Source organism: Pipistrellus kuhlii, unplaced genomic scaffold, assembly GCF_014108245.1.
Source record: "Pipistrellus kuhlii isolate mPipKuh1 unplaced genomic scaffold, mPipKuh1.p scaffold_m20_p_12, whole genome shotgun sequence".
Lineage (NCBI taxonomy): Eukaryota > Metazoa > Chordata > Mammalia > Chiroptera > Vespertilionidae > Pipistrellus > Pipistrellus kuhlii.
In genome coordinates this window covers 15,920,915-15,934,466 of record NW_023425427.1, presented here as the reverse complement: position 1 = coordinate 15,934,466, position 13,552 = coordinate 15,920,915, and the positions used below count along the sequence as shown (strand labels likewise).

Genomic DNA, 13,552 nt, shown 5'->3' with positions numbered 1-13,552 from the left:
ACAACCTGATAACCTGTTCAGGGAAAATAAAACAGAAACCTGTACCACCATTTAGTGGAAAGAAAAGGTCTGGGGAGATACACACTGCTTACTGGCACCTCCTGCGGGGGAGGTGACTGGGATTGGGGTGGTTACAGGAAATCAAAGGAGGGGTGCCTGTAACGTTAACACATTTTCAAACAAGGAAAACTAATTGATGCATTATCCACAAAAGTAAACTTTTAAAAAAGCACTCCTCTTCACAGGCTATTTTTGGTACAGTAGATAAACTGTTTCCCAAACTTGCCTGAAGACAGGAATGGCTTGGAATGCTTACTAAAAAAAAAAAACAAAACCAGATACCTAGCCAAAACCGGTTTGGCTCAGTGGATAGAGCGTCGGCCTGCGGACAGAAAGGTCTCAGGTTTGATTCCGGTCAAGGGCCTGCACCTTGGTTGTGGGCATGTCCCCAGTGGGGGGTGTGCAGGAGGCAGCTGATCGATGTTTCTCTCTCATCGATGTTTCTAGCTCTCTATCTTTCTCCCTTCCTCTCTGTAAAAAATCAATAAAATATATTTTTTTTAAACCCAGATACCTACCCCCCAATAATGTGTATATTTAATAAGCAACCCAGGTGATTTTTATCAGGAAAGTTTGGAAAATGTTACGCTAGAGCCAGATCCCTCCCCCACCAATCTAATGCAAAGCCTTCAGGCATTACTCTGGATTTTCACTTTTCCCAGATATCTCTCCGTCCTGCTCATCAAAGTGAAGCAAGAAGTGGGTGTTAAAGGCAGCTCACTCTTGCTTTCTTTCCCTGGGAATCAACTGGAGTAAGAGATGACCCAACATGCCTTGGTCCATCTCCAGAATCCAAGACGTAGAGGCAATGGCATCCTCTGTGCAATCTGAGGGCTGGCCCCATGTTGAGCAACAGGGCTGTGTGTGTGGGGAGAGGGCCACACAAGCAAGACCCTGCCCTGCCCAGTGAGGGGAGCCTAAGCCCACGGCTAATCTAGCTGTGAGGACGTGCAAAGCTGTCTGCTCTGAAGCACAGACTCACCCTTTCGGGCCAACTCTACATGGCTCTCAGCACACTCTCAGGAGGATCCCTGGCTCAGAAAGGGCTGGTGGGACTGCAGAGGGGGCAGGGCCGAAAGGCACAGGCATTCCTGCTAAAGATCACTCCCACCTGCTCACAGGAGGGTCCAGACAGGCGGAGCGCTACCACCTTCCCGGAGTGGTGACCTGTATTGTCCCCACTATCCCAAAGGCACTTCCTCTACCAGTAACCAGTCACTCCATGTGCTCTGCTGCCTGTGGGAACTGGCAGTTTGGGGCTGCCCCAACTTGGCCTCTGCTGGATGAAGCAAGCTAAGTCTCCCCCACTCTGTGCTGCTCGTCTCTCACTGGAAAGTGAGGGGGTGGCACCCCATGAGGTCCTGGGTTTGTTCCAGGTCCATGACTTCTGTCTAAGCCAAAGCAAACTGCCTAGGAACACACCTGGGAATGCTCTACACAGTCCCCGTCGGACCATGTCCTCATCAGTTTGCCATCACGACTACACATTGGTTTTCTGAGCAGCTTGGGGGGCATGAATCTCTGTGGGAATCTGATAAATGATGAAGGTGTGGCCCTCTCCATCACCTTTATATAATGTGCCTGCAAAGTGTTGGGCACATTTCAGAAAGGCTGGGAGTCTCAGGTTAAGGCCAAGTTCCCTTGCATCTGAGTCACTACAAAGAACATCTAAAATGAGACACACTCATGTGTTGTTGTTGTTGTTGTTTTTTTTTAAATAAATCTTCACCCTAGAATATATGTGTGTGTTTTTTAATTGATCTTAGAAAGAGAGGGAGAAGGGAGGGAGGAAAAGGGAGGGGGGGGGGAAGAGAGAGAGAGAGAGAGAGAGAGAGAGAGAGAGATCACTTGCCTCCCATACATACCCTACCATGGATTTAACCCTAAATGTGTGCCCTGACTAGGAATAAACCCCCAACCTTTTGGTGTACAGGATGCTCCAACCAACTGAGCCACCTGGCCAGAGACACACTCTGCCTTAGCGAGGTGGAGGGTGCTGACTGTTGTAATTCAACACACATAATTCACCTGGCTGAAGGCGCAGTGGGATGTGTGACTGGCCTGCCAGTAGGCTGGGGAAGGAGGGGGAATGTGAGGACAGTCAGGTTGTATCTTGGCTTGCCAGTTTAAAACCCAGCAGCCACACACTCCAGGGCAGAGGCAACCTGGCCCTCTCCCTCACCCCGGGGATCAGGAGGGCTCCTTGAAGGTGAACAAATGGTGTTCAGTTCATGAGGTGGCAGCACCAGCCCGAGGCTCCATGCCTCCGTCCTGCATCAGGGGACTGGGCAGGCTGGAGTCCTGGTTCTCCTTTGGGACCCACCATGACACAGGCCCTGGCAGGCCTGATGTCCCCATAACGGAGACTCTGTTGCCATGCCAATCAAGATATGGCATGAATGAAACAGGGATTGGGGATCTGGAAGGGTTCCAAATGACCGGGGGGCTGCCCAAAAAGAAGCAGCGGATAGACATTCTGCACAGACCTGAAAACTATACAGACACAGGCTCAGCGAGTTCGGGAGGACATCTAACAACCATAAAGGAACACACTCCCTGGGAACCAGAGCTCCTGCCATTAGGGTGTCCGAACAGAGGCTGCAAGGTGGGCATCTGCTTTGGATGGAGGTCAGCCTACTAGTTACTGTGTTTTCTCAGCACAGATTCAGTGGCCCCCGAGCAGCACCCATGGCTAGGAACGGGTGGCTGTTTGCAGAACTCACGGTGTGGCTGAGGCGGGCAGTGTTTCTGAAGTCCCAAGGCTGGCCAATGGCTTCGCAAATACACAGAAAGGCAAGTGGCATGGCAGAAAGGACAAGCAGACTCTGGAGCAGAGCTGGCTCTACTGCACCCTCCCTGGGTCATTCCTGGCAAACTGCTTTATCTCTTTGAGCCTCTGCCATTCATCTGTGAAATGCGCAAAACTGTTTGCCGTCTCAGCTTCACGTGAATGTTGTGAGGAGCAAATAATGCGATGAGGTGGGGACGTGACAGCGGTTTATAAAGAAAGATGGCTGGGGATTGAGTTAAGTGCTGGGTCTCTGCCCACTGAAAATCTGTGGGGAAGACAAAACAAAGACCTGAGAAAAAGCCTCCGTCAAGGCCCAGCGATGACAGAGAAAACTGGCTGCCATCAGGTATGACCACAGCTGTCATATTTATCAGCCACAGAAATGGGAATGTTTATGAAGGATCCTCTCCCCGCCCCCACACTCTTTTATGTTCTGGGACGGATGCATCTCCTAGCTGGGGTATCTGGCTAAGAGGTCGAGAACCTCACGGGAACCCCACACCCTGCCTGAGTGCCGGATAGCAGCAGAGTGCTGTAGGTCTACGGCCTGATTCCAGGGCCCCGGGGCTGGGAGGGGGCCCACAGAACTGGCTGTAACCTTCCTTGGGGACACCCCATGCGTAGATACAAGCAAGCGTCCCCCCTCCTCGCCTTTCTCTGTCCCAGCTCTGACCATCATAGACGAACTCCCCTTACAGGCGTGCCAATAAATCACTTCTGACATGGTAAGGAAGTTAATTTGGGAAGATTAATTAGCTACATTCACACGTTCAGCTGCAATTCCTGGAAATCAGATGGTGGGGAGGGCACTTTTCCACGGCAACCACGGGCGGGCTGGTGCCTCGCCTCTGAGGTTTGACTCGCTCATGCACAATCACCTTGACGTTCGAAGTCCCCCTTTCATGCATGGAGGTCAAGTGCTCTGCCCTCTAACCCCGCTGGTGGGGAACTCACAACTCCGTAATTCTGCCATTGGGACAGTCGTCACTACTAAAGCGGCTTCCGTTGGCAGCCGCCCTCCACTCTGGGCAGACCTTGGATGCTCTAGTGTGAACGTTTCTTTACAGACCAGCCAGGGACCTGCCCGTGGGTCAGGACGCGAGGGGTGTGTCCAGTGGTCTCCCCTGGTCTTCCCAGTCCTCCCCTTCCCACAGCCACAGCTGTTTGCCTCAGACACCTGCAGGCTCCAACTTGTTAGGAAAGATGCATTCCAAATTACAGCCTCTGTCAGCTCCTCCGGGGCCCTCCTCTCAGCTCCTCCCTCCCCTCCCCACCTCCCTCACTCGCATATCCCCCTCTCCTTCAGTTTAACCCCGTGGAGGTTGCTATGGTCCTGGGTGGGAGGCTGCTGGAGTGGAGCCTGGCTCTGCTCCCCATTTACCCTGAAACCTCACCGTTAAGTGGTAGGGACTAGCTTTTCAACATCTCTCAAGCAGTGGGAAGTTCTATTAACTCCGAAATAGCTAATCCCGTAATTTCTCAACTGCATGCGGCTAGGGCCTGTGGACGAATGAAGAGTTCAGCGTAGCCCTCCGGGGGACAGAAGCCTCCTGGGGTTTGCAGAGTAATTACAGGTGATGTCAGAGCTGAAAGGGCCCTGAGAGTAGATCTAGTCTGGTGGGTTTCAACAAATTATGTGTGTAATCTGTGCCAAGGAAATCTCACAGGGAGCCCCAACATGCACTACTCTCACCGTAGTCTGAAAAGCACGAATTCACTGGGAAACAGGAGGCCCCGAGGGGAAGGTGAAGGTCAATGCCAGAAACAGGTAACCAATGTGTCTGCAATACCTCTATGGCTATCTTTTTTTCTCTCTTAAAGCCATTCCTAAAACTTCAGGGTATACCCACCATAATCACCTCCTGGATAAAGCTCCCTTGGCACCTCTTGCAAGGACTGCCACCCATCCCTGCGGACAGTTCCCTGCGGGAGGCCGCCCCAGGCCAGGCTTAATCCATGTGGGTCACCCATTGAGCCTCCCTCTCTCTATCCTCCCCTGTGCTGTGGCTCAGGATGCCCAGCCCTCCAGCGACCCCATTCATCTCCACCAGCCCTTCCACACAGTCCTTTCTTCCCAAGCTTCCTTTTCAAGGGGGTACAGGCCCTCCTCCTAGAAAATGCTCTTGGACCAGCCCCGGGGTTAAGAAGAATAAGGTCATGCCGGGACCGGTTTGGCTCAATGGATAGAGCGTCGGCTTGGGGACTGAGGGGCCCCTGGTTCGATTCCGGTCAAGGGCATGTACCTTGGTTGCGGGCATATCCCCAGTAGGCGGTGTGCAGGAGGCAGCTGATCGATGACTCTCTCTCATTGATGTTTCTAGCTCTCTGTCTCTCTCCCTTCCTCTCTGTACAAAAATCAATAAAACGTATTAAAAAAAAAAAAAAAAAAAAGAAGAAGAAGAAGGTCAGGATTTTCTTATTTCCCTGCAAGGGCACTTAAAGTTGGAACGGTCAGAGAAAGTGCAATCATGAACAGGGACACAGGGTAGGGCTCTGGAAGTCATTTTCCGCTCTGTGCCTCAGGTTCCTCATCTACAAAATGACAATGGGGTGAGGACTAAATGAGCCAATATACAGGAAGTACCTAGAACGGGGCCGGGCACACAGCAAGTGCTCAAGAAATGCCAGGTGCGCTCATCACCTGAACTCACCATCCTGCCTGGCTGATTCCGTCTTGTGGAGGAGGAACCTGAGGAAGGGTCCTGCAGAGATCACCTGGATGTCCAGTAATAGAAGCAGCAGCAGTGATAAAACCTGACTCCCACCAAAGCCCAACCGCAGGAGGACCCAAGTCACTTGGCGACCTTTCCTATATAATAAAAGGCTAATATGCGAAACTACCGGTTGCTATAACATGCACTCACCACCGGGGGGGGGGGGGGGGCAGACACTCAATGCAGGAGCTGCCCCCTGGTGGTCAGTGTGCTCTCACGGGGGAGGAGGGGGGGAGCACTGCTCAGCCAGAAGTGGGGCTCATGGCTGGCAAGTTCAGCAGCAGTGGGGGGAGCCTCTTCCACCTCTGCGGCAGCACTAAGGATGCCCTACTGATGGCTTAGGCCCACTCCTCCTAAGCCGCAAGTTGGACATCCCCTGAGGGGCCGGGCTGAGGGACTCCCCTCCCCCAACGAACCCCCCCCCCCCCCCGAGTGCACGACTTTAATGCACCGGGCCTCTAGTATATTTATAGCCTGCCTGCTTCCAAAATAGGTTTTAGACAGCTGTGCTCAAGTCATCTTTCCGGCTGGACCGCTCCTTCCCCAGAAAGGACGGGGAACGCCCGCAGGGCTTTCTCACGGCAACAGAAGGCTCTGAACACCAGGGACAACTTTGGCAGTGTGCTCACAGGAAAGGTATGTGAAAGAAAAACGGCAGAGCCCAGAAGCCAAAGGCCTTTCCTGAAGCTGTGGTACCTTTAATAGCCAGGCATCCGTGTCCCACGCAGGGCCCCAGAGGGAGCAGGCGTGACGGAGTGAGAGGGGGAGCCGAGATTAGCGTGAGAAGGTACTTGGGTCTTGTGCAGCCCCTGCGAGCCAGCCGTTTCATCGGTGACAGCGACACAGGACCCAGACTAAGGGAAAGGTCGTGTCTCTGTGAATGGGGCCCATTAGGAGGATTCGAGCACATTTCTAACATGAGGCTGCCTTTGCATTGAGGAAAGGCGGCACTGGCCATCACTACTGCCGCTGTATTCGAGGAGTCCCAATTGTGTTCAGCGTAACGGTGCTCAATAAACAGTGATTTACTTTTTTAAAATAATGCCGTCTTCTCAAATCCTCCAGTCACCAAGCTCTTTGTCATGTGCATCCGCCAGGCTAAGAATCTATCCCTGAACCCCAAAGCCCCTTTTCTCCTGTGTACTTGGCACCTTCTAACTACAGGGGAGTGACTGGGGACAGAGCTTTGCCATGCCACAAAGTGTCTGAAATGGTGTCAGTGGCTTGTTCAATCATATTCCCCTCACGCTTACAAAGTGCCGGGCGGTGAGCTCTGAGCTGCAATGCAGCGGTGAACAAAGGCAGGTGTTGCCCTGCCCTCATGGAGATTCTGGTCTCTTGGGAGGACAGCTGAGCATGCTGGGGCGGGGCAGGCATGGCTAAGAATAGAAGTACTCGGCTGTCAAGTGCCAAGCAGAGGAGTGAGGGCATAGGCAAAGTCCCTTTACCCCCTGTCTTGAACGGGAGCTATGTGCAGACCTATCAGGTGAGTTACCTGAGGATGCCCACTATAAAACCAAAAGAGGTTTACCAATCTTTACCAATAAAAAAAAAAAATTACTCTTCGAATCTGAGGCATTGACAAAAAATTAGGTTTTAAAACAGTACTGATAGGACTCCATTTTTCTAAAACATTATAAATTCTCAAAGGAAGAAATGTGTTTTATGTGCAAAGAAAAACGACTAGAAGATATACAGAACAATAGAGCACACATCAAGAAGTTTCCATGCAGCTTGAGGCCTAAACACTGCTCCCCTCCTCTCCAGGTGGCAGCATTAGCTAAGCCACACTCCCTGCCAGGACCTCAGTTTCCCCATCTGTAAGATGGGAAGGGTAGAGTGGGCCTTCCATACAAGAGGAAGGGGAGAGACACAGGATCACGACACTAAAGGAAAACCAACTACCGCCTTTCCTCACCAACGTTTTCTGAAGGAAAGAATAAGAAACATCACAAAGGAAACAGAAAAAAAGTCCAGTCCTTTTAAAGTGAACGGAGTTAGCTTCATAATAAACCTACCTAACTTTTCACTTTCCTCATCCCACACTATGCTTTCGGAGCATGGGACCCATGGGCACTTCAGTCCTTCTGACATTATTTTAAAGACCACGCCCTCCTTTGGGTTACAGCCATCAGGTGTGCATCCACCATGAAAGGGCGCTGGCTTTTCTGGCCCCTCTCCCTTCCTGGTGTCCCGCTCACTCTTAAAGGCCCATTCTCCACTACTGCTGAGTGTCAGTCTCTGTGGAACACCAATACAGCGCTTGACAGTAGCCTCAGGAATCAATCAGGCATGAAGTGGCCCTAATTTATTAATACGCATCGTAAAATCCCCTTCCAAACGGGAGGTCATAAATCATCTGCCGCCGGAAACGTTCTATATATTTATAAAGGAAGGCCAAGGTATCTTGAACTAAATGCCAGACTTGCCCATTTAGATAGAGCAAACTTTGATCCCTTGCTGCTATGCTAATCAAGTGATTAGGGCGGCCCGGCCCCTCCCTGATAACGCAGCTGTCACAAGACGTCACCAACCCCCACCAGCTTCCTCTCCTCACACACTTCTCTGCCCAGACCTGAGGCCATATGTGACTCACAGGGACTGACTTCTGGGTGATCTGAGGTCCTCCAGCTTAGACCCTCCAGGAGCCTGAGTGTGTTAGAGGATTAGAGCAAGCAAGAGGATTAGAGGTGATGTTGAGGATGAAGGAAGTGCTTACTATGTGTCAGGCACTAGACGGTGTGCTTGTACATACATTGTCTTAGTTCAACTTCCGAATTACATTGTTTTTAGGTGAGAAAAGTCAAAGCTCAGAGAGGTTTAGAAGCTTCCCTGAGGCCTCAGAGCACATAGTGCAGGTTTCAACCCCGGCCCGCCTCACTCCAAAACTTTGGCTCCTCCATGCCACCCACGGCCTGTTGCATGAGTTTCTAATATCCTGGGTCCCTTCCCGACAGCAGGAGGAAATCTCTGAAGGGAGGGTTGACAGGAAGAAGAGGAAGCTCTGCCAATTTGGCTTGGATGTGCCAACCCTGACACTCTCTCCGTCAGCTGGGTGCTGGCAATCTTCCTTCCTTTTCCTGTGACAGCCTCCCTGGGATTGGAGCACACCTGCAACCTGCCCGGGCCACACCTGGGGCAGCAGCCACTTCCGCCTGCAGCCTGTGCCCTGTGCTCGGCTTCCAGCAATTACCTCCCTCCATCCTCTCCTGCCTCATCCTTCCTGCCTGGGGGGATCCCACCTCCAGCTACTCCCCAATCCCCAACCCACCACAAAAGAGAGTGCAGTATAGCAAGCAGGCTGTGTCCTTACATCAGCCAGGAGGCAGTGGAGAGAGGCCCAGTCCCCACCCCTCTTCTCCCTACATCCACAAACCTTTGCACATGGAAACATTATCACGCAGCCCAGGAGAGGAATGAGAGCTGATAGATGAACCTGAACCTTGGCCCCTGCTTCATTAACAAGAGTTAGTACTTGGACAGTGCCCAGCATGCACTAAGTTATTGTTATTTTCAAAGTTGATGGTAAAGTCAGTCTCATTTTTCTCATTGTACAATGGGAGGGAAGTTTATGTTAGAATTAGTTCATTCTTCATCTTGTTAGGGTAAGCCCTGCTGCATTAAAAAAAAAAAAAAATTAAAAAAATGTCCAGACATACAGTGTGGGCCAGAGGAACTGGAGAAATTCTATCTGTGGGGGAAGATGCCCCGGCTGGGTCGGAGGACCAGCCTGAAATCCCTATGGCCTTCGGGCCCAGAGGTGGTGGTGATGCCCGAGAGGGGGACCCAGGCATAACTCAAAGCCATGGGAGCACCTCATCCCTCTACAGGTGCCCCATCGTTTTCATTTCTTGGGGATAACATGGGTGATTTGGGCCACCTGACTGGGATAAGGGAGATCCTTTCAACCCACAGACCCCAGAAGAATGCACTCCCTGGAGACATTGAAGCCAATGGCCCAGTTGACCAGCCATTTGGGGAGGGCCTCAGCTGGGTCTGCCTAGTGGTCTGGCTGCACTGCCCCTCTCCCCACATTTCTGTCATGCCCACCCTTGATCTGTGGGCAACAGGTCTACACAGATGGTCCCAAGCTCCCCATCCATCCTGGTCCCTAACTGGCATCTCAGGCTTACAGACTGGCTCGGGCAGGCTGTACAGCTCCTGGCACCTTTGCTGCACCCTGGCCAGGCCAGTCTGCTTGGAGAGTAAGGCAGGAAGACTTACCTAAAGACTGCCCACAACCCTATCCACTTAAGAAAAATCTGCTGTAAAACACTGACTGCCTCCCTGGATTTAAGAAAGGGTGAGGTGGCTTGGGTTTTAAAGAGAAAAATAAGATTCCCATTCATGAACTCCCCACACCAAGGACAGGTAAAACGGGTTCTGCCATTGATTAATGAGCTGGGGTAATAATGGGGCTCACCCTTGGTCATTAAAAATATTAACCTCGTTCCTGGCTCAGCGATGTCATAAACCGGGGGCCCACAAAGCTCTCTCATAACCACATTTCTCATCTGCTGGGTGAGGATGCTGCGTGCGTGCCTCTGGCCCTGGGGACAAGCCAGGAAGGCAGAGAGCCATTTGGGAAGACCACAGATCTTCCACAGAGCCAGCTGCAGGTGAACAGGTGAAAGAAACAACGCCATAACGTGCCATAGGTATGCAAGAATTCAGGGGTCTCAACTGGCGGGGACCTTTATTAAAGTGATGCTATGCTCACATGGTCTAATGTAGCTTCCAAATGCCAACCTGCCCACTGGCTGTGGTAACAACGGTATGACCTCAGGACTTCTACCACTAGGCAGGAGACTCTGACTTCAATCTGCATAAATCTGAGGAGCAGTGGAGAATCACGTTCAGCTTTGGGCCCCGAACTTTAATTAAGAGCTGCCACCAGGAAGATAAAGAGCCTGCGCTCCATGTCTCATGAGCATAATTAAAGAGATTAAGGGTTTGTACATTCTAGGGAAGATTCAGGGGTGTGTGCGCAGCGCAGGATGGTGGTTAATCCCTGGAACAGGATGCAGACAGGTTCTGCTGGGTAAGAGGGCAGAGGGAGGACTAATTAGAAAGTCGTAGAGAAGATTTCAACTGTTTTAGGAAGAATGTTTGATCAGACAGAGCTGTTCAAAATAGGATAGTTTTGTGGGTAATGAGTTTCCTGCCACAGAGACGTCCATGCAGAAGCTGGTTGAACACATGGCCAGCAGAAGGACCTAGACTGAAACCCTTTGCCATTGGATACCCTATGCATCTCCTGGGAGTTTTATGGTACCCCAAAGCCTGAGGGTGGGAGAGCCAGTGTTGAAGGGATTGGTCAAACCTTACAAGAGCGCATCCCTCTCTCTCACTTCTACAAGCAACCTTCAGCTTTTCTGGCTTTAGGGCCCAAAAAGCATGTGAGGGTGAAAGGCAGCCATGCCTGCCCTCAGAGAGGTACCATAACCATCCAGGTGAAGGGGAGACAAGCAGAAGGTAGGCGTGAGCTCAGCATCCCCAGATGGCTTCAGTGTGGTATCCAGGCTATTGGAGGCAGGCATGTGTGTATGTGTGTGTGTGTGCTTGCATGCATCTCAGCCTAAGCTAAGATTGCCCTCTTTCCTCGACAGTATCTGATAGGTTGGGTGTTGTGGGAGAAGCACAGAATCAGACCCAAAACACTTCTGTTCTGAAATTCAGCAATGCCCATGGTGGGCTAGGTCCTGAGGACAGAAAGACAAATATATCACTGTCTGCTCTAAAGGAGGAAAGAATCTATCAAGAGAGGTCAGCAAATTTATTCTGTAAAGAGTCAAATAGTGAATATTTTGTTTGCAGGCTTTAAAATCTCTGTGGCAACCATTCAACTCAACTGCCACTGTGTGAAAGCAGCCACACACACAACTCAATGAATAGGAGTGGCTCCTGTGCCAATAAAACTTTATTTATAAAGGTAGGCAGCTGCTGGATTTGGCCCAGGAGCTGTGGTTGGCCCACCTCTGGTCTAGTCCAATGTTTCTCAACAGGATGCAAACTGGAATCACCTGTGGAGCTTTCACAAAGCACAAATGCCTGAGCTCCACCCAAAATTCCAACCTAAGTGGTCCCAGTTAGTGCCTGGGATTAGTGGTTTCTAAAAGCTCCCCCAGGTGACTGTACTGTGTAGCCAAGACTGAGAATCACTGGTCTCTACCAGAAGAGAGGCACGTGTAATCTCACTATTATCTTGCAATAATCCACAAGGTTTCACAAACCCAACTCAGGGGAAGTGACTCGCTCAAGGTCATACAATGAGTCAGGAGGCAAGGAGTCCCAGCCCATGAGCTTTCTTCTGCTCCACTGCAGACATAGATGGACCTACTCCCATCCTGGAGCGTGGGATATAGGTGCCTTCTAGCTCCTGCCCCACTGTTTCAAGACGTTAAGGACCCTGGAGAAATAAATACCAACCCCATTTTCTCAAACTCTAACATGTGGGACCTGGCCCTCTCCCCAGACCAAACATCACTGACTTCCAACTAACACGGAAACGGAACACCCAACACATCTCCCTATCTTATGAGAAGCAGCATTTTCGGCGAATTTGAAACAGTTTATTAGCATCTGGGAGGGACAAAAGAGGACTGTAAAAACTGTATTTTCTCAGTTCTAGCAAGTGCAGCCACAGGAAACTCTTTACCAATGACACCAGTAAGGACCTGCCAAAACGTGCTGCCTGCTCGGAGCTCTGCCCACGCAGGACTTGGACACTGGAACCACCAGAGGGCCCTGGGGAATGTTGCAAGAGCTTGGCTAAAGCTGGGCGGCCACTGGCAGCAATGACCTCAATGTCTGCTCAACAGACAGGGCGAACCCAGGCATCACTGGCCTTGCAGGAGCTCTGCGGGTGGCCAGAGAGCCTCTGCGCTCCAGACTCTCCCTCTTCTCCACTGAGCCACAGAGACAGTCAAGGGCCTGAGAGAGCAAGGATGCGCCCAACACAATGATAATACAATGAACACTGACAGCAGCTACTGGAGGCTACTTGCCGTCCTTTTAATTAATGCTCCAAACAGCCCTCTGGAGTAGACGCTTACATTGTCCTCATCCTACAGATAAGAAAACCGCAGCACAGGACGGCTAGGGAACTAGCCCAAGGTCACCAAGGCACTGAGTTACAAAGTCAAGATTCAAACTTAGCTGCTCTGACCAGATTCTGGCTTGTACTGCTTTACTCAAAGGACTTTAAAGTGACTCTACTGAGCAAATGGTCCCTGCAGAGACAGTGAAACAGACCCAGCAAATGTGAGGGGCTGGCCCAAACCAGTTTGTCTCAGTGGATAGAGCGTCAACCTGCAGACTGAAAGGTCCAAGGTTCGATTCCGGTCAAGAGCATGTACCGTGGTTGTGGGCACATCCCCAGTGGGGGGTGTGCAGGAGGCAGCTGATCTATGTTTCTAACTATCTCTCTCCTTTCCTCTCAGTGAAAAGTCAATTAAAAAAAAATTTTTTAAAGTGTGAGGGGCTGGTGTGGGACCACATACATGTGGGCTCCAGCAAAACAAAGTCCACCCTTGGGAGAGCCCTCTCTTTTCATGGACAAGGATCCTGCCAGCTCCTAGGACACGTAGCATGAGCTCACACAGGTGCTAAGGGCTTGCTGAACTAGGAAAAGAGCCAGCTTACAGGGCTCTTGCCTGCTAGGGGACCCCCTGTCATTCAAGAACTTCCTGTCCCACCTTCCTGATAGAGAGGGCCATATACTTGTTTTCTATGTCAGTCCCTCCCTATTCCCCACACTCAGCTGCAGGAGTCACAAGCCCCCAGCTTCCACCCCACCCCAGCCTTTGCCTGCCCTGTGCCCTCTTAGGGTACTTCCTTCTCTAATCACTGCGCATTCAAATTCTACTTTGCCTGCACAGCGAAGTGCATGACAACATGAACTCCTGAGTGAGATCTGAGTTCAAATCCTGGCTGTCACCTTGGGAAGCTTGCTCAACCTCTCTGGGTCTTGGTTTCTTTATCTATA

The 13,552-nt window shown here is 51.2% G+C and overlaps 1 protein-coding gene across 23 annotated transcripts in view; it reads right to left on the bottom strand.

Annotated features, from left to right (window-relative positions):
* The window catches only part of SHB (SH2 domain containing adaptor protein B), a 123,369-nt gene that overhangs the window by 82,453 nt on the left and 27,364 nt on the right, over positions 1–13,552 (bottom strand). The window lies entirely within an intron of this gene.